This window comes from Podarcis filfolensis (genome assembly GCF_964270895.1).
Source record: "Podarcis filfolensis genome assembly, chromosome: 13".
Lineage (NCBI taxonomy): Eukaryota > Metazoa > Chordata > Lepidosauria > Squamata > Lacertidae > Podarcis > Podarcis filfolensis.
In genome coordinates, this window is record NC_139615.1 from 7427009 (window position 1) to 7450195 (window position 23187).

The 23187-nt window shown below is 42.8% G+C and overlaps 1 protein-coding gene and 3 gene segments (V, D, J or C); all 4 read right to left on the reverse strand.

Annotated features, from left to right (window-relative positions):
- LOC310747065 (uncharacterized protein) overlaps positions 1-19407 on the reverse strand; it is a 39948-nt gene extending 20541 nt beyond the window's left edge. Inside the window, exon 1 of one of the 2 annotated variants that reach the window (XM_083581357.1) lies at positions 18100-19407. The gene's annotated coding sequence lies outside the window, so the exon portion shown is untranslated. Of the gene's footprint in view, positions 1-1551; positions 1569-18099 lie in introns of those variants that run through there. The other variant, XM_083581358.1, reaches the window with a different exon arrangement.
- LOC310748497 (Ig mu chain C region-like) overlaps positions 1-20108 on the reverse strand; it is a 57170-nt gene extending 37062 nt beyond the window's left edge. The window contains exons 1-2 of the C gene segment in view: positions 20055-20108; positions 19876-19963 (exon numbers count right to left, since the gene is read on the reverse strand).
- The window catches only part of LOC310747085 (immunoglobulin alpha-2 heavy chain-like), a 136413-nt gene that overhangs the window by 58802 nt on the left and 54424 nt on the right, over positions 1-23187 (reverse strand). Inside the window, exon 3 of the C gene segment in view lies at positions 21619-21679.
- LOC310747121 (Ig mu chain C region-like) lies at positions 6646-22088 on the reverse strand. The segment is given in 5 exons: positions 22032-22088; positions 9918-10232; positions 9062-9391; positions 8040-8381; positions 6646-7268 (listed from the first exon to the last, which is right to left on the reverse strand).

A 23187-nucleotide genomic window follows, 5' to 3' on the forward strand; every position in this document is an offset into this window, starting at 1 on the left:
CCCCAAAGTAACTCTTGCACCCGTTTGACTCCAGATTTCTCATGCTGTTCCCCCTCCCCCTCCTCCTCTGCCCCACTCATTTTCCCAGGGTCTGGCTGAGTTGTTGGGGTTTTCCTGCATGTGTGTTTTAATGGAGCTGTTCAAATATTGCCCTCCCTTCTAATCTACCCCTCCTTTCTTGGTGTGCCCATCCCCCCCCCTTTGCCCTTGACGAAAGGAAGGTTCTGTGGCAGGGGCTGGTTGTGACCACATGAGTACTACTAGACGTTTTTCAAAGTTCCTTCTCTTTCCCTGCCCCACTCTTTTGCTTTACCTGGGTCTTGTGAGAGAAGGAAGCAGGGTGGAGGGAGAAAGAAGGAGGCAAAGGCTCGCTTTGCTTAGCTGAGAGGTGTTTGTGGTCAGCTGGGCAGTGATCAAAGGTAAACAAGAAAGAGACAATGTTGGAGCCAGAGGGAGGAAGGAAGAGACAGAGAAAAGGAAGGAAGGGAAGAGGAAAGAGAGTGGGTGAGATGAATCTAATTGTTCTTCTTGGGACATCTTGCTGGCACGGGTGTGGAAGAAGAAGAAGAGCTTGGATTTGATATCCCGCTTTATCACTACCCAAAAGAGTCTCAAAGCAGCTAACATTCTCCTTTTCCTTCCTCCCCCACAACAAACACTCTGTGAGGTGAGTGGGGCTGAGAGACTTCAGACAAGTGTGACTATCCCAAGGTCACCCAGCAGCTGCATGTGGAGGAGCGGAGACGTGAACCCGGTTCACCAGATTACGAGTCTACCGCTCTTAACCACTACACCACACTGACTATATAATGAGCTATAGTGTAGTGAGAGCCAGTGTGGTGTAGTGATTAAGAGCGGTAGACTCGTAATCTGGTGAACCGGGTTCACGTCTCCGCTCCTCCACATGCAGCTGCTGGGTGACCTTGGGATAGTCAGCCCAGCCCCACTCACCTCACAGAGTGTTTGTTGTGGGGGAGGAAGGGAAAGGAGAATGTTAGCTGCTTTGAGACTCTTTTGGGTAGTGAGTGATAAAGCGGGATATCAAATCCAAGCTCTTCTTCTTCTTCCACACCCGCGCCAGCAAGATGTCCCAAGAAGAACAATTAGATTCATCTCACCCACTCTCTTTCCTCTTCCCTTCCTTCCTTTCCTCTGTCTCTTCCTTCCAAACGCAAATCCAAACTCTTCTAACCACCTCTAGGAATCGGCTCCTTACGTACTGCAAGATGGGGACTGGGTCAACATAACTTGTCAGCCCATGACTGACAGGTCCACCGCACAGACCTACAACTTCACTTTCATGGCTCCTCTATTCAAAATGGAACCCTCACCAAATTAAAAAAAAAGCCATCCCCAAGAGTGGCTAAGATGACAAAAAGGTCCTTTGGCTTCCCACCCTGCAAGGTCTACCATTTCTCGTTTCCTTTGCCTTTCAACAGCATCTCCACATTCTATTGCTTTCCACCCTAAACATAGTTTCATAGTGACTAAGGAGTCTCCCTCTAAAGTAGAGCACTAACAACCTTCCAATATCTAATGTGGGAAGCACACCTGCCATCTTGAAATCTAGTTAGCTCTTTCAAAATAATTTCATCAATAAACTATCTCTTACTGCCTCTGATTGAAATAGTGTCTTGGGATTCCATCATAATTACATCATAATTATAGGTAGCAACTACAGCAACAGTAATAATTTTCAAGCAAGACGCTGTGTCAGTGAAGAATATATCTTTATTGCAGTATTACATAGCAATCATGATACAAATGAGAAACATTCTAGTCGGTACATATTGTGCAATGATTCCTTGTCTGTTGAAAGTTAAAAGTGCAAAAAAAGAAAAAGAAAAAAAAGAAAGTTAAAAGTGCAATATTCACATACAACTATGTATACAACTATAGCTGAAATAAAACATGACTACCAAAGAGATGCTGGAAAACACACATATACACTCAGAAAAGTGAAGCAAAATTGCACCATAGCTCTAAAATGTAAACAGTGGGTCTAAATCTAGTTCAAGCCAATGAGTATCCTGAGATCATGATGCAAAGCAAGATGGAAAGGCTTGCATCCTTCCTTCTTCTCCAAAAGTGGACAAAGAAGTCAAGTCCTTTATTACTGGTATGTTGCTGGTGGATAGAGAAGTCACTGTCCATTGCCAGAAGACCCTTCACGCTGCTATTTCACCTGGAATTGGGAAAGAAGAACTAATTTCGCTACTGAAGAAGTGCATCATGCAAGGACCTACCCTTTTGCAGCCTCTCATCCTGTGTAATGTGGACTACCCCCAACCCCTACCCCTGATGTCAGAGAATGCTGGGCTCATGAAATAAAGGGTGAGAGGAAAGAGCAATAGTGGGAGTGGGGGAGATGGGGAAGAAGCTGAGATGTAGTGGAGAAGAGCAGCTGAGGAATGAAGGTTGGGAGAGAAGCCATGGTGGAAGAGAACGGAGAGGGAAGTGGACAGGCAACAAAGTAGAGAACAAGTGAGCACCAGCTACTGACTGAAGTTTGACTTGCCAAATGGTTTCACAAAATGGCGCCTGTCCTTGGAGCTTGTTCTGGCCTGCTCTTGTGAAGCCTGCTGGCCCTCTTGCCCTCCCAGTTCCACTTAGTATAAGAGAATGGCTATCGCCTGTTTCACTTTAGTACACTGCCTTCCATTTGTTTTTACCTTTATGACGGTCACAGTGGCACTGTAGAACAGGCTCACGAGAAAAAGGATGATGAAAGTGGAAAGGATGGATGAGATGTTTTGGAACTCCTCATCGTCGACGTCCACGATCCCATCTAGGTAAACTTTGGACAATACATGGAGGTCAGCACTTTCTGGATGGTGATTTCTTATTGCAGCTAAATGACACAGAGAGCAAGAGAATGTTGCACAAACAAGGTGAGGGCTGAGGACCTTGGGGGGAAATGGGAAAGAGATGATTTGGGAGGCAGCAAAGTTCTGTTTTTAGGTAGTGATTTTCAAGCAAGTGACAAATCATTGCTTAGTGGTGCCTCAGGCACACCAGAATTCTGCACTTGTGGTATGAATGAGGGGTGCAAATTAAAGATCTACCTACATATCTATCTATGTAAATTCACAGGAATGAAGGTTGCAGGTGATTGCATGCTGCTATGGGGGGCAAAATGGCAAAGCAACTAAAGTGAGCTCCTGCCCAAAGAGTTGAATTCATGCTTCTTGGAGCCATCGATTTTTTTTAAAATGAGATCTGCATAGAAATACCTACTTAATGAATGGGGAATGAGCTGTCACAAACTAACCCTGTTAAGCCCTCATGAATTTGATAATAACTTTCCTCCTGGTCCTGATGTTTTTGTGAAGTCCTTGGAAGGACTGCATTCCAACTTGCAAAAACCGCCTGTTACAATACAGCTATTTATTACAGAGCCATAATATGATGCAATCTAATTTTTGGAATTGATTTTGCAAAATCCACTCTGCAATGAAGGGAAGAGAAGATATCTCATTTTGGGGATATCCCTGTGCGGGAGTTTATGTCTCATTCATTACTTTTATGTGTCACTCATTAGATGATTGTTTTCTACAATTATTGTGAGTTATTTTAGCATTTTATTTTATTTTTCACCTTCCAGGCACACACACAGCTTAGACTGAGGCCCCACCCTGGCAGCAGTATTTTAGCATTTCATGTAGCAGTTCTAAGCCTACAAAGGACTTTACAATTAGTATCTCATTTATTATCACAACTCTGGGTCAGTCATGATGTGAGATAAAGTGGTTTGCCCAAAGATGCCCAATGAGATTGGGGCTGAGGACTAAACTTAGATCTTCTGGGCTTAAAGTATAGCAGTCTATCATCCCACCATACCAGCTTGTCATATTTTATGTGTATTCACACATGAATGTCCACGTGTGTGTGTGTGTGTGTGTGAGAGAGAGAGAGAGAGAGCGCGCGCACCAAGATCATTTTATTTTATGGATTTCCTTTGGATTCACCCCTGGTTACAAACACATGTAATGCAAACAGTGGTTGATTATATGTCATCTAAATCTTGGTTAATTGGAGAGAGGTGGTAAAAATGGTATTACACACCTGTAAGGTTATATCATATTACAAAATCTAGAAGTAACAATTGTTGGAGGAAATGTGGAGTGATGGGAACGTACAGATATGTGGTGGGATTGTAGTTAATGAATTCTGGAAACAGATTGGTATAGAAATATCGGGAATTGTGGATAGGAAGGTGGAAATATCTAAATTAATCGTTCTTATTAGTCTCAGTAGCACCAAGTTAGAAACAAAAGAGGAATGTAAATGGGTAAAATTGATGATAATTGGAGCCAAACAGGTTATAGCGAGTAATTGGAAAAATGCAGAAGGACTAGGGGTGAACCAATGGAGGGAAAATTGAAAAATATTTTAATCTTAGAATATCTAACTGTGAAGATACATAAAATGAAAGGGTTTAAGGTCAATGAGGAGGAGGAGGATTGGTTTGAGAAAATATTGAATTATTTGGGCAGGTTTGAACAACTTAGGGCAATTAAAATGTTAAAAGTTAAATAAACCTTGTGGAGGGAGGAGTGTTAAGTTAAATAAAATTGTAAATATAGCTGATTTGAATATGTTATCATTGATTATGTATATCCAGTGTATCAGCTGCCTGGGGGGTTTCACTGTTTGTTTTCACTGTTTGTGTTTTGGTTGTTGGTAAAAATAAAATAAAAAAATAAAATTGGAGAGTGTTGACTACTTATACCAAATACGAAAGGAAATTGAGTATAAATATAACCCATTCATTGAGCCTCCCCAATGTGGTAACTGGGTTGCAACTCAACAATACAAAAGGTGGAAGACCCTCCACTCTGCTGTGGAATGGCTCAAGAATGGGATTTTGGCTCAACCTTATTCCACAGCTTGCCATTGCTAGAAAGGAATGGGAAACAGTATGGATGGTAAAGGGTGACTTCTGCATCCTGGTGCCTGTTGGTCTTCATTTAATGGAACATGAATGAGGCAACTGAAGATGTGCTTGTCTTTGTCATAGACAAGCATTCCTCCCCATGGGGTTGAGAGAGAAGGAAGAATATATCGTGTAAGGATGACTTATTCCTTCAAATGGGGAACTTGTTTCTGTCCTCATTCTCCCCCTAGCTCCCGCTAGCCAAAAATCAATGGCAGAGGATGCTTCCAGGGTCCTTAATCTAAATGAGGTGTAACTGCCGCCCAATGGCCATCAGTATGGGAGGGAAGCTTTTAGAATAGGATGCAGAGATTCAAGAGAAGCAGCACTTCTGTGTCCCTCCCATCATTTATTTGATCCTGTAAGTGATTGCTGCTCTCCATATTGATGGCAGAAGATTTGAACTGGCCAAAGAGATTGTCGTCCACAGATGCATATCTGTGTCAACAGTTTCAACGTAGCATTCTCCCTCAAAAACGAATGATTATGAAAATACTACTTTGTAGTAATGGACAAGATTACTATTTATGTCACAAGAGCTCTAGATTCTTTCATCAGCAAGAGTCTTGATGAATTAAGTGATTTATGAACTTTTTATTTAATGCTCTGTATCTAAAGTTATAGATTAACTGTGGAACTTTGTTGCTAGATATGCACCCAAGTGTCTTCAAGAGAACCCCTCAATGTCATCCATTGACATGTGGGAGACTACCTTGGTGGTGGTGGTTGCGATCATTATCATCATTGATGTAAGGTATTGGCTATTTGCTACTTGATAAACTTGTACTGTGGGGAACCCAAATGGAAGCAATGCCTTGCTATCACCCAGTCACATGATATTTATATGTACACGTTTTGCTATTGCCTTCAGCCTTTTGTTTTAAATTCTCAGTCAAAAATCAAGATAAACTGAATCGGCTTCCGCAAACCGACTGAACTTAAGTCCACAACATGTTGTGCATTATATGTGTAGCCTCAGATATTCATATATTTTGCACCAGTATGTCAATATTAAAATGACTGATCTCATCAAATACCTTGCGCGTGTGTGTTTCAAATGCTCTCTGAAATCACTCTTAGTGACTTCTTCACCAAGTATCAAGTGTGGATATAGGTGGTTGCTTGTGAACGCCCAGTGAATGATGCATCCCCTTGCTCATATCATTTTTTTAAAAAATAGTTGTACAGGGCAACCCCTGCATGTACAGAGTGTTTTTCTTCTGTTTTTAAGATGCCAGGGGGAGGCTGAGTTGAGAATGACTCTAAATTACACAATGTTGGAGCTGGGAAATCAATGTCATTAGATATAAGAATAGGGGGCACCTAACTTTCTTAACCTGCTATTTTCCACCCCAGATGTAGGGATAGAACAATTTAGAAGAAGGAGTTGTTGGGATGTTTATTTTAATAGGGAGATGAAGAGATGGAATAAAAATCTAGGGGATCAAAGATCAGTGGCAGGGGTTTGGGAGGGAAAGTACGATTGCAATGTCAGTACTTGCAGTGCAAACTCTCACATTTCATTCAACTTCTGACAATCTCATGCTTACAGCATCCACATAATAGCTAAAATGGTTGCTGTGGGTGGAATTTCCAGAGAAGCTTTATTTCCCATTGTATTCAAATGGGAGTTAGGTGTCTCATTCCATGCTTGCGCAACTGAAGGTTAATATTAACGGTCATATCAACATTTCCCACAAGAAGCCAGGTTTTCTTTCATTGTTTGAAAAAAAATCAATTCTTTATTGCAAACTATTTATTTCTTCCAAAAGATGTGGTCAGTTAACGTTTTAACATTTGAGACACATCTTTCCTTAGAATCAAACCCCGATTTTCAACTGAAGAATCAATAATGAAGCAGGAAGAGACACAAGGAGGAAACAGATTCTGGTGGTAATGGGAGCATGGAGGATGCATGAGAGAAACTATCATGGTGTTTAGTTGCAAGTTGTGGCCGTATCGGAGAGCACTAAGGAGACGTTGACAACAGTTGGTTTACCCGTGTTCTTGTCCACGGTCTTCTGAGTGCTGTTCATGGGCAGTGCCTCATGTCCCACGACACAAGTGTAACGATCTCCATGACTCCAGTCACTTTCACTGATGTACAATATGCTATAGACGAAGAACTTTCCTTGTGTCTTGGGCTCTTCTTTGGGTTCACTGACATAGAAATCTGCAGAATTCACTGGCTGATCATTGTGGAGCCACTGCAGAAAGATACCTTTGGGGGAGAAACCTTTCACTAGGCAAGTGAGGGTGGCTGTTTCTCGCAGAGCTAGTTCTTCTGAGGTAGGGGGAAGGACATAGACGGCTGGGCTAGATAGGGGGCCATCTGGAAAGTGAAAAAAGAAGAAAAGGAATGAAGAGACAATCAAATGTGCATTCCTTATCATTTTTACCCACAATTCATTTTGTTTCATGAGACCTGACTTAACCTTTGGCCTCTCGGATATATAGGCTTGGCTGTTTTGAGAGAGACAGGGCACTTTAAGAACCAGAGTGAAGCCTTTCAAAAAGGGAACTGGGCAAGTCAGATTGGCGAGGCAGCAAAATGGATCAAGTCCTAGTTTTGATGCAACAGCCGTTTATGGACCAGAAATGGACCTAGTTTTTACTGAACAGTTGGATCACATGGTTCTCCCTAAAGGATAGGAGGCAATGCTAAGAAGATTGACACTGCTGATACTAGAGTAGGACACCTTGCACTAGAGCAAGGCGAGAATACAGCTTCCATCTGACAGCAGAGGAGTGTGGACTGAAGTTCGCTACGTGGCCTTCATCAAGTCGTAGTCACTCAGGTTGGCCTAGTTCAATGGTTCATAACGGTAAGAGTTCCAAAAGCAGCTGTCAAAATAATAAGTAAGGAAAGTGTCCACTGGGATACCCTTATAGGAGCTCATAGGCTCCAGCAGCTACTGAAGTAAGGGCATCATTGAATACGCTGAAGGAGTTTTTTTGAAGACCGCTGACTTTCTACCAAATTTCTCTTCAGGTGGCAACTATTCTGAGGGTGGATGAGGAGCCTGACAGATCTAGGGATCTGTGAAAACAAACAACGCTAATGTGTAGTCTTTCCATGGGATGAAGTAAAACAGGTACCTACCATTAAACTTTTTCAAAGTTTTGTCGATAGGTTCAGGAAGTAAGCCTGGGAAATTAACTTTGCACGTGAACGTTTCATCGCTGTCCCACTCTGTGGCACACACGGTGGCTGTAGCATCAATGTAAGCAAGCCCGTTAGCCTGATCTTCTGGCTTTCCAAGTTCGGTCTTCAGTAGTGTTTGGTCAGATTCTTTTGTCCAGGTAACATTCAGTGCCGAAAGATCCTGTTCAAGGGGTACGTTTGAAATTCTGCAGGTCAGCTTGGCTAACTTGGTCTGGAAGATGTCAGCGAAGGATGGTGGGATTGCTTCCACACGGACATCCTCGTTACAAGAAATGTCACCTGAAGAATGACATGAGATAAGTGAGAACAAGGTTTGGTTCCACAGTAATTAAGACAACAGAACACACCAGTGTTCCATACACTGTTGGCAATCAATGCTTTAAACACCCAACTTACTTCAAAGTCTCCTTCCTCATGCCCAAATCAGATTCTCTTAACCTTTGCTGAATACTGGCTATATATAATGTGTGGCTTGACCCTAAGATCAACTGGGAATTTCCTCTCACTACCTGTGTACTATGTTCTGCAGGAAAGAACTTGTAGAAATGAGCTCTTGTGTGTTCCACAAGATGGACTTCATTACTTTGGAGACCCACCAAAGCTGATAATCTTTTGAGAAAAGCTACAGGATAGGGCTTTCAGAATTATGGCACGACCCTTTTAAATAGCAAATTTGAGCTAGGAGATTTTACATTTGTAGAACAATATCAACATGGGTCTTTAGCATAGAGGAGAATATTTCATACATTGATATCAGAATATGGATGAACTGAGATCTCACCCAACATTGAAATTATTGTTTTTCTCCTCTCCTAATCATTCTGGGTGTATGCTGAAGGATATAGGTTTTTTGTTTTGTTTTTAAAATAGGGTTGCATTGAGCAGTGGAACTGGGACTGGAGATAGATTATTCTTATTCTGAATGGTCAGATTTCTCATAAAAGAACAGTGAAGCTCACCTTGACAAAAAGAGTTCTTGTTGATCTTGAGTGTGTCATTGAAGTCCTTGCCATTCACCACACAAGAGAAGGTAATGTCACTGAGCCAGTCTCTCTTGGTGACTATGAGTTCACTCTTTATGCTGTAACCACTGCCCTCTCGGATTGGCTGGGTGGTGGTGAAGCCAGAGTCAAGTACCTGTCCCTTCTTCAGCCACTGAAGTGTGTACTTGCTGGAGGGAAGGTTAACTACGCTGCAGGTGATGGTGGCATTCAGGTAACTGCCAAAAAAGGCTTGAATGGGTGGTGCACGTACAGACATCTCAGGTATTAGCGGTTCATCTGGCGTTTCTACTCGAGAAAGAGGGGGAATTGCAAGAAAGAATGAATTATGGCAGGTGGGTACAACACTCTCAACAGAAAAAATGTAAATATGTAAGGACTGGAGTTACATATATGTGTATATTCAGCTGTATTTAGGAATACATGTTCACATGATTGTCTTCTAGCTGTATTGTGATGCATACTGGAGAAACATGTTCGCATTCTTTTGACTCAATGGGAAGCAGGGCTTCATTTGAGTCAAGGCTAAGCTGGGCTGAGCCTTCAGAGTCACAGCACAGCATTGGAGCAAATGGAAGGAATGTGCACTGCTGGGCATGTGCAGAGCACATTTCCTATGCTACAAGTGAGGCATATCCTACTCAGCTAGGACAGAGGATGCAGCTTTGATCTCCTCTTTTAGAAACATATCAGCACCTCTGAAAGTATGTGCCACAATAGACAGCCTCTGACTACTTGTGTCTAATCTTTTGAAGACGGCCTGTGTTGTTATGTTGGATATGTTGAACAAGACGAGACAAATACATTCACTTACCACAGCCACGGATCACTCGTATCACTGCGTTTCCAGAAGGGTGGTCAGCCTTGCAGTAAAATGGATAATACTTTGTCCAATCAGCAGATGGGACAAGTGCCTGGGAACTCGCGGTGTAAGTCCCACTGGAGCCGAGTACTGAAGGAAACTTCTTGGACGTGATTGTACTGTCGCTGACATTGTTCTTATTGTTCCAGGAGAAAGTGACCGAGTCAGGAAGGAAATTCTTGGCCAAGCACCCGATGGTGACCTTTTCACTGCCCTCGCTCCCAGGAGAAGCAATGAGAGGGAAAAGAGATGGGGCAGCTGAGGGAACTGAGGGAGAAGAAAAGCAGAAGGGTGGAGGGTTTTTGGAAGGTGTTAAAAGTTCAGCTGGGGTTAACTAACTGAAAGGAAGCGAACCGTTGCATTGTTGGGAAAGAGAGACAAGGGTATCAAACATGAGTATATGTGTGTTATTGGATGGATGGTTGTATTGTTGAGGTGATTTTCAACACAAAATCAACATTTTGGATGTATTTGTGTTTAACCCCATTCTGCATGAAATATACCCAGTCTTCTCCCTCCTTCTCTTTGTAAGCAGAATTCCCTTTCTCCTAGTTCTCAGCCATAACTTATAGCTAGTGTAGGGTGTTTAAGAACCTGAGCTATGAACTTGGGAGTCTAGTCAGTCCAGACATACATGACCTTAGCCTCATCACTCTGGACCACTTCAGAAACAATATTGTTGTAAGAATTGCACAGTTAATGAACATACAGCACCTGGCGAAAGTGTATAAATATGTACAGCATTGTTACTGAATAGCATCAGCTGGAGAAACACACTGCCTAATATTCCCCTTTCATCACCACTGGCCAAAGCTCTGAAAAGAAATGTTGGTTATGCTTCTCTATAATAACCATCAGAAAGGCTATTTACTCTCAGTGAAGGAGCAAGAACCACCGGAAAAGCTGTTTCATTATGTCCATTATCCAGAGGTCCATGCTAGGAACCATTTTTATAACAACCATAAAGCACAACCCTATCCTTGTCTACTCAAAGGTAAGTCCCACTGAATATAATGGGCCGTATAAGTGCATACAAAAGTAAGAGCATATAAAATCTAAGCAGAAATGAGCTGGCAGTGAGGAGAATGCAACTGGAGTAGAAACATTGTGAGGCTGTTCGTTTTGCTTTCTGTGGAGTTCACATCTGGCTTATTCTGTTGTACAGTATTTGCTTCATTACAACACTTCTAGAGAGTCAGCTGCACCCTCTGAAATGGTCACATTTTTTTAAAAGTGGGCAATGTCAGGCGCGGTAAAATGGAATGAAGATTTCAAGATTTCGAGGAGCACGCAGACTTTCTTGCAAAATCACGAGCCATTTCATATTCTGATTACCGTTCAACACTGCTATGTTATACAGTACCCTTCCATACCAGAACAGCATAACCAGCAAAAGAATCAAAATGATTTTTGTAAAAGGAAACTCAATCACTTCAAAGAAAGCTAATTCAACAGAAATATGACATCTTTCATTGTACTACATTTATTGACACCATGAATCTCCTTAGCTATATCTAATGCAGTAAGCCCTTGACCCCTTTTAAACCATCAAAGGGAATCTGCACTGTGTTGCAGGTTAATATTTCTGACACCAATGAGCACCCCCCCATATAAAGCACAAAGCAATGGTTAAATAGTGATTATTCCCTGGCTAAACTCGCAACTATTTCAGATGGGTTGTCATAGCTTTTTGCTCTGCACAAACGAAGGGCAGAGCAGCAGCCATAGGCACCCTGACCTGTTTCTTCATTCGGCAATTAGAATCTGTGAGACTAAAACACATACATAGTTATGGTTGCCAACTGACCAGGAAAACTGCTCTGCTCTTCTCCTGTGCCTTTAGCAGCAACTTGATGCGCGGAAATCAGCAGGTGACCTTTGTCACAGCAGGGATGTCAGCGTATCAGACTGCTGTTAAGGGTGCAGCTACTCTGGTCTGTTGAAATGGCGGCAAAGGTGCCCAAATAAAACAAGTGATATACAATCGAGTACAGCTATGCTGAATGAGAGAGACCTGAACTCTGTTCCAATACAACAACTGTATCTAATGCAATCTCAAGTCTGAAGCTGTCCAGGATGCAACATGGGTCATCCATGGCTGGTTCAGTAGCCATCTTGATTGCACATTATGAAGCTTATAATTTTCCAGCTAGTCTTGTGCTAGTACTGGCAAACCAAAGGAGTTGCAAAAACTATGCTGGGCTGGGAGATTTGCAGGTTTGTGGACACTGGAAAGGAGGTACCTTTCCCTCCCCCGCCAGCCATCCTAAGCAATATACAGTGGTACATCAGGTTACATACGCTTCAGGTTACATACGCTTCAGGTTACAGACTCCGCTAACCCAGAAATAGTGCTTCAGGTTAAGAACTTTGCTTCAGGATGAGAACAGAAATCGGGCTCCAGAGGCGCGGCGGCAGCAGGAGGCCCCATTAGCTAAAGTGGTGCTTCAGGTTAAGTACAGACCTCCGGAACAAATTAAGTACTTAATCTGAGGTACCACTGTAGAATGGAGAGATTTGCATGTCTTCCTACCCAGAGCTGGGCATGGGAGAGCCAGGAGGAAGCTGGCTGAGCCACTAACCTCCCCACAAATGGTGCTGAGATATGCCTCTCAAATGTCCCCCACCTGGCTCCTGATGCTTGCAATCACTTGGGGATGAGGCTGAGCGGCTCCTTCCATGTTTCTCAAAGACACTGCTGAGCTGTGTGGATTGAATACCTTCAAATGGAGTGCCAGGTTTTAGGGAGGCAGGCAGAGGTGGGCGAGGTGGAGACAAATTGCTTACCTCAAAGCCTTTCTAAAACCTGGACTAAACTGAAGTTCCCAGCCCCTATTGAACATAGGAGGCTGAATTATACCATTGGGTCAGACCATTGGGTCCATATAGCACAGTACTGTCCGCATTGCCTGCCAGCACCTCTCCAGGATTTGTGCCATCCCTTGAGCTACGGCTCTTTCCATGGGCTCGTGTATGAGGTTCTTAAAACAGCTGGGAGAAATTATTTGCTCTCCTCAGCTTGTCTCAAATCTGCTTCTGAGTTAGCAAGCTTTCTGCCTCCCGGTTAAGTGTTAAGCTTCAGGGTGGCTAGGCTGGGGACACAGTTGCTTTTTCCAGCCTTCTCAAAGCTTGTGCCACACAGCTCTCAACAGGGAACCATGCAATTCTTTCAGCTGAGTATATGCACTCGGGGAGGACAGGGTGAAGGAGCCAGCCCTCCCCAAGCCAGTGCTGATCTTGGAGGTTTGCAAGGCTCCTAGCTGAGAATCAGGCCTCGTAGAAATCCCTGTTGCATCTCCAACCCTCTTATATAGCTCTGAAAAACTCGCCTCCTAGGTGAGAGGTGGGCTTTGGAGAAGCAAGGGGGCTGCTGGTGCTTTCCCCATCATTTTGATCCTGCACCATAGCTATAGCTGCTGGAAATCTGAGAAGCTTACCTGCATCACAGCTCAACGCTGGGCTTCCACGAAATTAGGGAATGCCAAAAATTGCCCCCATCACAGAAGCCAGAAATGAAGGCAAACCCACTCAGCTCTTGCCTAGCTAAGCCCTGGGCTCCAGAGAGAGCCCAGCTGCCTCTCTGTCCCAACTCCAGCTGCTATAGCACTGGAAATATTTCTTATCTCAGGGCTGAGCGGTGAGCTTCAGAGAAGCTGGAGCTTTGCCCATCAGCCATCCAGTTTTTCCTCAGCTGAGCACTCAGCTTCAGAAAGACTCTGGGTACTCCTCCAACTCAGCTAGAACTGCTATAGATCTCCATGCTTGCATGTACCGGTAGTTCTCTTTCCAACAACCTAAGGGGCTTCCGAAAGCTTCCCCCAATCATTCTCAGAGCCAGAGCTGATCAGCAAGCCCTCCAAGCTGTTCCCCAGTTGAGCCATCAGCTTCAGAGAGATTCTCACTTTTCCCTCTGCCCTTGCTATTGCTGCTATGGATTGGAAAAGCTTGCATAAGAAAAAGCTAGGGGCTTTTTGACACTATTTCCAAAGCTGTATGTCAGCAGGAAAACGCACAGCTCTCTCTCAGCTCAGCGCTGGGCTTCAGAGAGACCTTGGTTTGCTCCTTGGTCCTCATCTCTGGCTGCCATTGATCTGAAAAGTTTGCAAGTCCCCCAGAGGAGCAGTCAAGGGAGCTAGGCGGTTGCCAGATCTCCTGCCGCAATCATTCTGAAAGCTGCAGCCAAGATGGGAGCCATCCAGCTCTTTCTCAGCAGAACACTGGGCTTCAGGCTTTGGCTGGCTGGTCTCCCTGCCCTAGGTTCAGCTGCTATCAGTCTAAAACTGAAACAGATTTGAGACACGGTTTGCATGGATCCCAGCTCAGTGCTGGGCTTCAATGCAAGCCAGTGGGTCTCGAGAGTTTCCCACATAGTTCCCAAGCCCAGAAATCTATGGGGAACAATGGAGCTTTCTCCTAGCTGAGCATTTGGCTATAGAGAGAATATGGCTGCTCCTCCAGCTTAGCTACAGCTGCCAGAGGCAGGAGAGGCTTACATTCATCTCAGATGAGTCTTAGGCTTCAGAGACATTAGTCGGCTACCAGCAGCTTCCCCCATCATTTCCAAAGCCAGAGCTGAGGGGCGAAACTGCCCAGCTCTTACCCAGCAAAGCACTGAAAGACTCCAGTTACATCCCCAACCCAGCTACAGCTTTGGATGACCTAGGGAGCTGCTGGAACCTTCCCTATCATTCTCAAGAGTCCCAGCAGAGTCCTGAGCCACCCAGCCCGGCCCTGGCTAAGTGGTGGCCCCAGTTGTCACTGCTGTAGCTCTGTTAAAATTTCCTCACTCCTAGCTAGGCAGTGGGCTTCAGAAAAACTAGGGGACTGCTGCTGGTGCTTTGCCCACCATTCCCAGAGACACAGTTGAACACCAAGCCATCCAGCTCTTCTGCAACTGAGTACTGGGCTTTAGTTTGCCCTTCTAGCCTCATCTGTAGCTGCTACAGCTCCAAAAATATTTCCTAGCTCCTAGCCAAGCGGTTGGCTTCAGATAAGCTAAGCGACTGCCGGTGCTTTCCCTGCCGTTTTGGAAGCCGTAGCTGAGCACAGAGCCGTTGAGCTGTTCCTCAACCGAGTGCTGGGCTTCAGGTTGCCCTCCCTGCCACAGCCGTAGCTGCTATAGCTCTGAAGATATTAACCAGCTCCTAGCCGAGCGGTGTGCTTCAGATAAGTTAAGGTGGTAGCTGGAATGTTCCCATCATTCTCGGAGCTGCAGCTCAGCACTGAGCTGCCCAGCTCTTTCCTGGCTATGCACTGGGCTCAAGGCTGCTCTCCCAGCCCAAGCTTTAGCTGCTATAGCTCTGAAAAGATTCCTAGTTCCTAGCTGAGCTGTGGATGACCGAGGGAGCTGCTGGAACCTTCCCTATCATTCTCAAGAGCAACAGCACAGTACTGAGACACCCAGCCCTGCTCTGGCTAAGCAGCGGGCTTTCGGTTGCCCGCTCTGCCCCAGCAGTAGCTGCTATAGCTACTGAAAGATTCCAAGCTCCTCAGAGAAGCTAGGGAGCTGGTGGAACCTTTCCCATCATTATGAAGAGCTACAGCTCTGCACAGAGCTATCCTGCCCTTCCCTGGCTAAGCAGTGGGCTTTAGGTTGCCCTCCCTGCCCTAGCTGTAGCTGCCATAGCTCTGAAAACATTTTCTAGCTTCTAGCTGAGCAGTGCGCTTCAGATAAGCTAGGGGTTTTGCTGGAACGTTCCCACCATTCTCAGAGGTACTGTCCACCTCTTCCCTGGCCATGCACTGGGCTCAAGGCTGCTGTCCCAGCCCTAGCTTTAGCTGCTATAGCTCTGAAAAGGTTCCCTAGTTCCTAGCTGAGCTGTGGTTGACCGAGGGAGCTGCTGGAACCTTCCCTATCATTCTCAAGAGTAACAGCACAGTACTGAGACACCCAGCCCTGCCCTCGCTAAGCAGTGGGCTTTTGGCTGCCCTCTCTGCCCCGGCAGTAGGTGCCAAAGCCCTGAAAGGTTCCAAGCTCCTAGCTAAACCGTGGGCTTCAGAGAAGCTAGGGAGCTGTTTGAACCTTTCCTATCATTCTCAAGAGCTACAGCTCAGCACAGAGCTATCCTGCCCTTCCCTGGCTAAACAGTGGGCTTTAGGTTGCCCTCCCAGCCTCAGCTGCAGCTACCGTAGTGCCTAGCTGAATGGTGGGCTTTTTTCTAGCTCCTAGCCGAATGGTGGGCTTCAGAGAAGCTAGCGGTTTTGCTGGAACGTTCCCACCATTCTCAGAGGTACTGTCCAGTTCTTCCCTGTTTGTGCACTGGGCTCAAGGCTGCTGTCCCAGCCCTAGCTTTAGCTGCTATAGCTCTGAAAAGGCTTCCTAGCTCCTACTCGCTCAGTGGGCTTCAGATAAGCTAGGGTGCTGCTGCAGTGTTCCCAGAGACACAGCTGAGCACCAAGCCATCCAGCTGGTGCCTGGCTAAGGGCACCAGCTAGGTTGCCCTCCTTGCCCCAGCTGTAGCTGCTATAGCTCTGAAAACATTTCGTAGCTTCTAGCTGAGTGGTGGTCATCAGAGAAGCTAGGGGGCTGCTGGTGCTTTCCCTGATATGTTCCAAGCTGCCGCTGGTCACAGAGCTACCCAGCGTTTCCCTAGCTAAGTTCTGGGGTTTAGGTTGCCCTCCCTGCCCAAGATGTAGCTATTAAAGGGATCAAAACTGTTGGAGCTCTGCGAGGCTCGTGTGCTTCCCAATTCAGTGATGGGCTTTGGAGAAGCTAGGAGGGTGCCATAACACCCCCCTTGCCTTGCTACCAAAGCCACAGCTCAGCAGAGATCCCTCCAGCTTTGCCTGGCTGAGCTCTTGGCTTCAGCGAGGTTCAGGTTGCCCCTCAACCTCCGGCTATAGCTTCTAGAGATCTGAAAGGCTTGCATGCATTCCAGCTCAGTATACCAACTTGGATAAGCTAAGGGATCTCCGAAGCGATCCCCTCCATTGCTCCCAAAGCTGCATCTGAGTCTGAAACTCTTCCCTAGCTAGGTACTGAGCCTCAAAGAGATACTCCTTGCTGCCATGCCCCAGCTAGGGTTGCTATGGATCTGAAAGATTTGATGCCTGCTGACTGAGCAGCAGGCATCAGAAAAGCTTGGGGCTGGCCACCTGCTTTCCCCCATTACTCTCAAAGTCTCAACTGAGCAGGAAGCCAATCGGCTCTCCCCGCCACCGTTGAGCACTGGCCTTCAGAGATGTTCCTATTGTTCTCCATGCTCTGGCTATTGGTCCTGTAGCTCTAGATCTAAACCTGCTAGAGGCATGGAAGACATGCCTCCCAGTCCCTGCTGAGCATCTGTAATCAAGGATGCTCCATCCTAGGCTCCCAAAATGATGAACAATAAGGCTTGCTTCTTTTCAAGCTTTGGGGATGCTGGGTGGGTCCAGTTGACCACCCAGGTACTCCAGAACTAGTAGTACGTTGGGTAAAAGGTTGGATACCACCTCACTGAGCATAGGATGCCGAACATCCCAATCAGCTGGGAAAACTACTGTTAAATACACCCCAGTAAAGCCTTGTATTGATCATCATATTACAAATTTAGAAATCATGCCTGTTAAAGATGTGGGAAAATCCCTACGTGATTATTCACTGTTAAATAAATTAATAGTCTAGCAGTGGTTTGTTATTGTAAGCTTTCCTGAGTTAGCTTGATATAAACTCTGATAATTAAAAAATAATTCCATTTGTCGGCCAAAATTCCAGTTAAGTCTATCACTTATCTGAATCAATCAATCAAATTAAAACAACTATAAAGAGAGGTGGAAGTTTCAATCAAAAGCAGAAATATACTCTACAGAGATAAACTATCTTAAAACCCTGACCGCATAGGACAAAACAAATCCAGTTAAAACAGAAAAACCCATAAAAGTTACTTAGAAAAACCAAACAAAAACCAACAATAAATTATAATTCCCTGCCACAAATTCATTCACTCTTAAAATCTGTGTCTCATTATTTCACAAAAATAAGCAACAGAAGAGAACACTATTAAAATATCCCAATATATTTTCATGTAAATTGTTAATAAATGTTAAATTTGTTCAAAATAGATAAAAATAATAATTGACATATTCTAAATTGTAGTAAAATAATAATAATCAAATAAAATGTTGAAAAAAGAGGAATAAAGTATTTTTATCTTACCATTTAAATGTATGATTTCTACACGTAAAAGATTCACAAACTTCTAGAGTCCAGAACCAATTGCTTACGGAACAGACATTCATCTTTTTTCTTTAAATCAAAAAATGCTAAATCTGGGTTATTTTTTGTGGGGAAAACAGAGATCTTTCAGAGACAGGTGTTATTCTGTTGTTTTCGAAACATTCAGGGCTATTTTCCACCATGTGAAACCACTGTGGGTGCTAGAAACTCCATGAAATGGAACATAAGGTCTTAAAATAAATCAAAACAGAGAAACGAATCTTTGGCCACCTGTTGTCTTAATCTGCCACCCCCCCAAACGTTCCTGTTTAGTAATCGGCCATTTTCTTTTCACAAAAAAAGAAAAGAATAGATCCAACCCTTCAAAATCTTTTCTTGATTGTGCTAATTATTTTAGATTCTGATGCATATTAATTAGCACTCCCATTAATTTCACAGTGCATGAGCATCAGGAGTAAGATGTAATTTGCTCAAAGGCTTAATCTGAGCCAGGAGCCAAAGAAACATAAATTCAATTGCAGAATTCAGCCTCAGAATTAGTTAAACAAACAAACAAACAAACAAACAAACAAACAAACGACTAGTAATTCTCTAAGCATGTTAAAAGTACCTTGCCCTCACCACTGAGGAAAGCTAAGCAGAACCCACAGGTTGGTAACAGTTTAATTTAGAGAGAATAAAGGGAGGTAGATAAAGAAATAACAGTGGCATATTAAAGATGTCTTAAGTTTGTTGTGAAGTGAATTTTAGGAGAGAAACTACTTCACCTGATGCACACAAGGACTTTATTGATCTGGCAAAGTAGGATTTTCCCTCTGAAATTCATCCCGCAACACGTATTTACTCTTTAAAGTGTCACAGGACTTTGTCTATAACTGCAACCTAGTATTATGCTTGATTAAAAGATAGATAGACAGAAAATAATAAGATGGGATGAATCCTGAACGACTGAAGGGTAGACAGAAAAAAATGAACAAATTAAAGAATAAACAAACGGAAGGGAACTACTGAGAAAGAGTGGATAGACAGATTTCTAAATTATGCATTTGTTATAAGAATGCAGTTCTATTTGTCCATTTAAACTTTTGATCCACTAAGGAATAGAATTAGACACTACCAAGGCACAAATATCCGCCCCCCATCTTAAATCTATTTGACACATATAATTGCAGCTTTTAAGTTCCTTTAAGGCTTTCAAAATGCACTGGAGATTGACAAAACCAAGCAACCCAAAGAGAAATCCCATCTGCTCAGTTATGAATGAAATTAGTTCTGAATTAGAAAAATATTGATTTACCTGAACTAACGGCGACAAAGGTCCCAGGTCCCCAGTAGTCTAATCCGTAGTATACACACTAACACAATTGTCTGGAGATACTGTATTTAACAAACTGTCCCTTCAGCTTAGTTCTTCGGTAATCTCTTAGAAGGAGTCTAACAGATTCTGATTCTAACAAAATTTCTTCTCATATATTCCGCAGTATTTTTGCAAGCACAACCTTTCTAGACTATTGCAATTGTGTAGCGAACATATTAAAACATGTTCAGGGAAAGCGTAAAAATATAATTGTAGGGATGGAGAAAAGACTGTGGCAGAGTAATTTTGGTTTTTGGTTTACAAGCTATATTGGAGACAAAGTATTAAATTCTCACTGAAATAGACCTCAGTAAATCCAAAGAAAGTTGCCTTAGGCAATCAGTATTTACAAGGAAGATCATTGCAAAGAAGTACATGAGAGAAATAAATATTTTTACCTGTTGTAACAGTGACGAAGGTGCCTGGTCCCCAGTGATCAAACCAGTTGTCACATTGGAATATGTTTATGGGGAGAGGCTGCAAAAACTTTCATTGATCGATCGACTGTTTTTGAATTGCTGAATAATCTTGTCTACTCAATTACTCCAAATGGGTAGGCACCTCTATGTACACTTACTTGGTAGTAAGACACATAGAATTCTGTGGCACTTACATCCAAGTAAACATGCATAGGACAAGCCTGTAAGATTTACTTTGCGGTATAAGATTTTTCAGAACATGGGTAGGGGAAAAAAAAGTCTAAGCCTACTTTAAATCTCAATCCTAAACACACATATTGGAAGTAAATTCCACACATTTAAATGAAAGGTATATTTTCTAAGTAAGCGAGTTTGAGATAGCAGTTTACATAAGAAAAGAAGAATTATCTTTCCAGACCGGACCAAGGGTCCATCCGTTCCAGAACTTGACCAGACATTCTTATTTCTCTGGAACGGTCTCATTAAACTGAATTAGACTTCCCTGGAGTCCTGTAAGACTCCCTCAATTCCCAGAACATGCCCCACAACAGGAACACTTGAGTTTCAAAAACATAAAGAACGGGAATGACTAACATTTCATAGACATCACTTAAAAAATAGGAACAAACTCTGCATTTAAGGAATACAGGTGAGAAAATGAATTAAAATCATACCTGAAGTGACATAGACCATGGTCCCTGGTCCCCAGTGGTCGAAGTAGTCACAGTGCCCCAACTCTTTCTATCCCATGCACAAAAACCTAATATGGAACGCTTCTGTCCTTTGCAACCCGCAAAACTAACCCTTAAATGATAGTTTTAACGCACACTCAATATAAATATGGGGTTTTTAAATTGGCTTAAGATGCAGAACATAATTAAATCTGGATTGTTCAAGACAACTGAATACTTGAAGAAAAACAACAAAGAGCTTCTCGGCACTGTAAAGAGAGGAAAGCTTTGTAGTCGCAAAAGCTTTTTTAGACTTTGTGACTTTTGCCACCGTAAATTTTCTTTTCTAAGCCTGCAGAGAACTCTCTGTTGTTTTTGTTATGCGAAACTACCGTAGTTACCCAACTGGCATAAGATGTTTAAAGAAAAGGTTGTGGAATTTAAACACATACATTTCTAAGTTTTAGAAGGCATTTCTCTGAAGCACCTGTTTTGTTATTAACTTAGTTTAGGTCATGAGCTGGACTGATGCCTAATTAAGATACCTATTTTAGTTTAAAGAGATTATTCCGGCATAACTAGGTTGAGAAAGGCAGTCAGTTTGAGGTACCAGACTGTTTTTATACCCAACAGTCACTTTGGAAAAAATATAGAAAAATCACACACAACTAGACAGAAGGAAAACATTGAATTTAACTTACCACTGCTCACTGTAACCAGGGTGCCTTGTCCCCATATGTCAAAAGCATAGTAGTCACAGTGATACTAATTCCTGCCTTGAGTGACTAAAAACCTAGTGGTCTCAAAGCTCAAGATGCCAGAGGTCACATCTCCTATGTTGTCCTCCCATTATATATTATATTTATTTACACAACTATATTTCCCTTCTGTTTTAACTGAAACTGAATTTTCTCTTGCCATAAAGAGACGGAAAACACCTACTACTCCACCTTGCATTTAGGACATTTTTTTAAAAAACCCAGTAAAGATCTTATTGTAAAATATAATAACTACTTAAGTCAAAGGGAAACATGGAATAGAAAATCCTTACCTGGAGATACCATCACCATGGTCCCTGGACCCCAATAATCAAAGGCAGCATAGTAATCACACTGATTAACCTGCCAGTGTTGTGCGAACAAAAACTAAACAATACTTTCCTGTTGCCAAGACTTTAAATGGAATAGTATTTGACATTCTCTCCGACATCTGTGTATCTAGATTTATTTATTTATTGACTCATTTAAATATTTGCCAAGTTTATGACTATGATTTATTTTTTTTTAAATCTTGTATTCCTGGGACCTATGGAACATTTTTAGTTACAGCTAAACAAATATAGTTAGGTTTGATCCAAAGCATAACCCAGTATAAGGATCTATGGCTTTGGGGTCAACCTTAACTTTTAAAGAATGAACATTGCAATCAAACAGACTGAAATAAGTAATAATATGTATGATTTACCTGAAGTGACGGTCACTAGGGTCCCTTGGCCCCAGTGAGTGAAGTAGGCATAGTAACACAACACTTAATTCTCTACTGAGAGGTGCGCAAATCCTAAATAGAAATTGCTAAAGTATATTCCACCCTTTACCTACTGAGACCGTGACAAGGGTTCCTGGGCCCCGGGTGTCAAAATAACTAAACTTTTCATTGAATATTAGCTATCCACTAAGTGGTCCAAGTTCAACCTGATCAGCATACTAACAATATATAGGATTTTTACATCAAGCTAAGACAGCGGTCATGCTTATATTTCATTTCTTCTTGAGTACACTCAAAAAAAGATCAAGATCAAATACTTTTGCTTGCATTGTAGATAGAATTAAGCTGTGGCACTAGAGAAGTGAGACTTTCCATGGGAATGAGACATATTTTCCCTAGAGCTTAGGGAACCCAGAAAACAGCAACAGAAGAATAAACCAACCCTGGTAATGGAAGAATAAAAAAAATCCAAACAGCTTTTCTAAAGACAGAAATAACAAGGGCTTTTGGTTCTTACCTGTAGTGACAGTGACTTGGGTCCCTGTTCCCCAGTATCTCAAGTCATCACACTGGTTAGATCTCTTTCTTAAGATGCACAAGAAGTTGACCCACCCGGTTTATGCAGAGAATTAGGGGGCTTTCCAGATTAAATGTATTCCCACACTCAGTGGTTTCGGCCCTCAAATACTGATATGTGAACAAGTCCTAATGACTTTTGGAGAATTTACCCAGAAGGAAGAATGTTTAGATGTGAGGCTTAGGCTTCCATCTTTTCAATAAAAAACTATTAACTATACATGCTTATAATAATTTAATTCATTGGCACTCCTAATAAATAAATGGAAATTCTCACATTTTGCCCAGGATAGGCTGTAATCCAGACTCCAAACTATTCTGCCACAGCCCTGCTGACAAGAATCAGATACTCTAGCTTGCATTGAATAGGTTCTGAACTGCAGCATTTATCTATGGAATCTCACAAAGAATTCTATTCCTTAAAAAAAAAAAGCATTGTAGCTCTCGAAAGAAAACAAATGAAACAATTGACTCCTATTCCTTATGAACCTTTGACAGTAAATTGGGTTTGACAGTGACCTATTTCTCCAGAATTTAAGAGAACAGACAGAAAGTGATC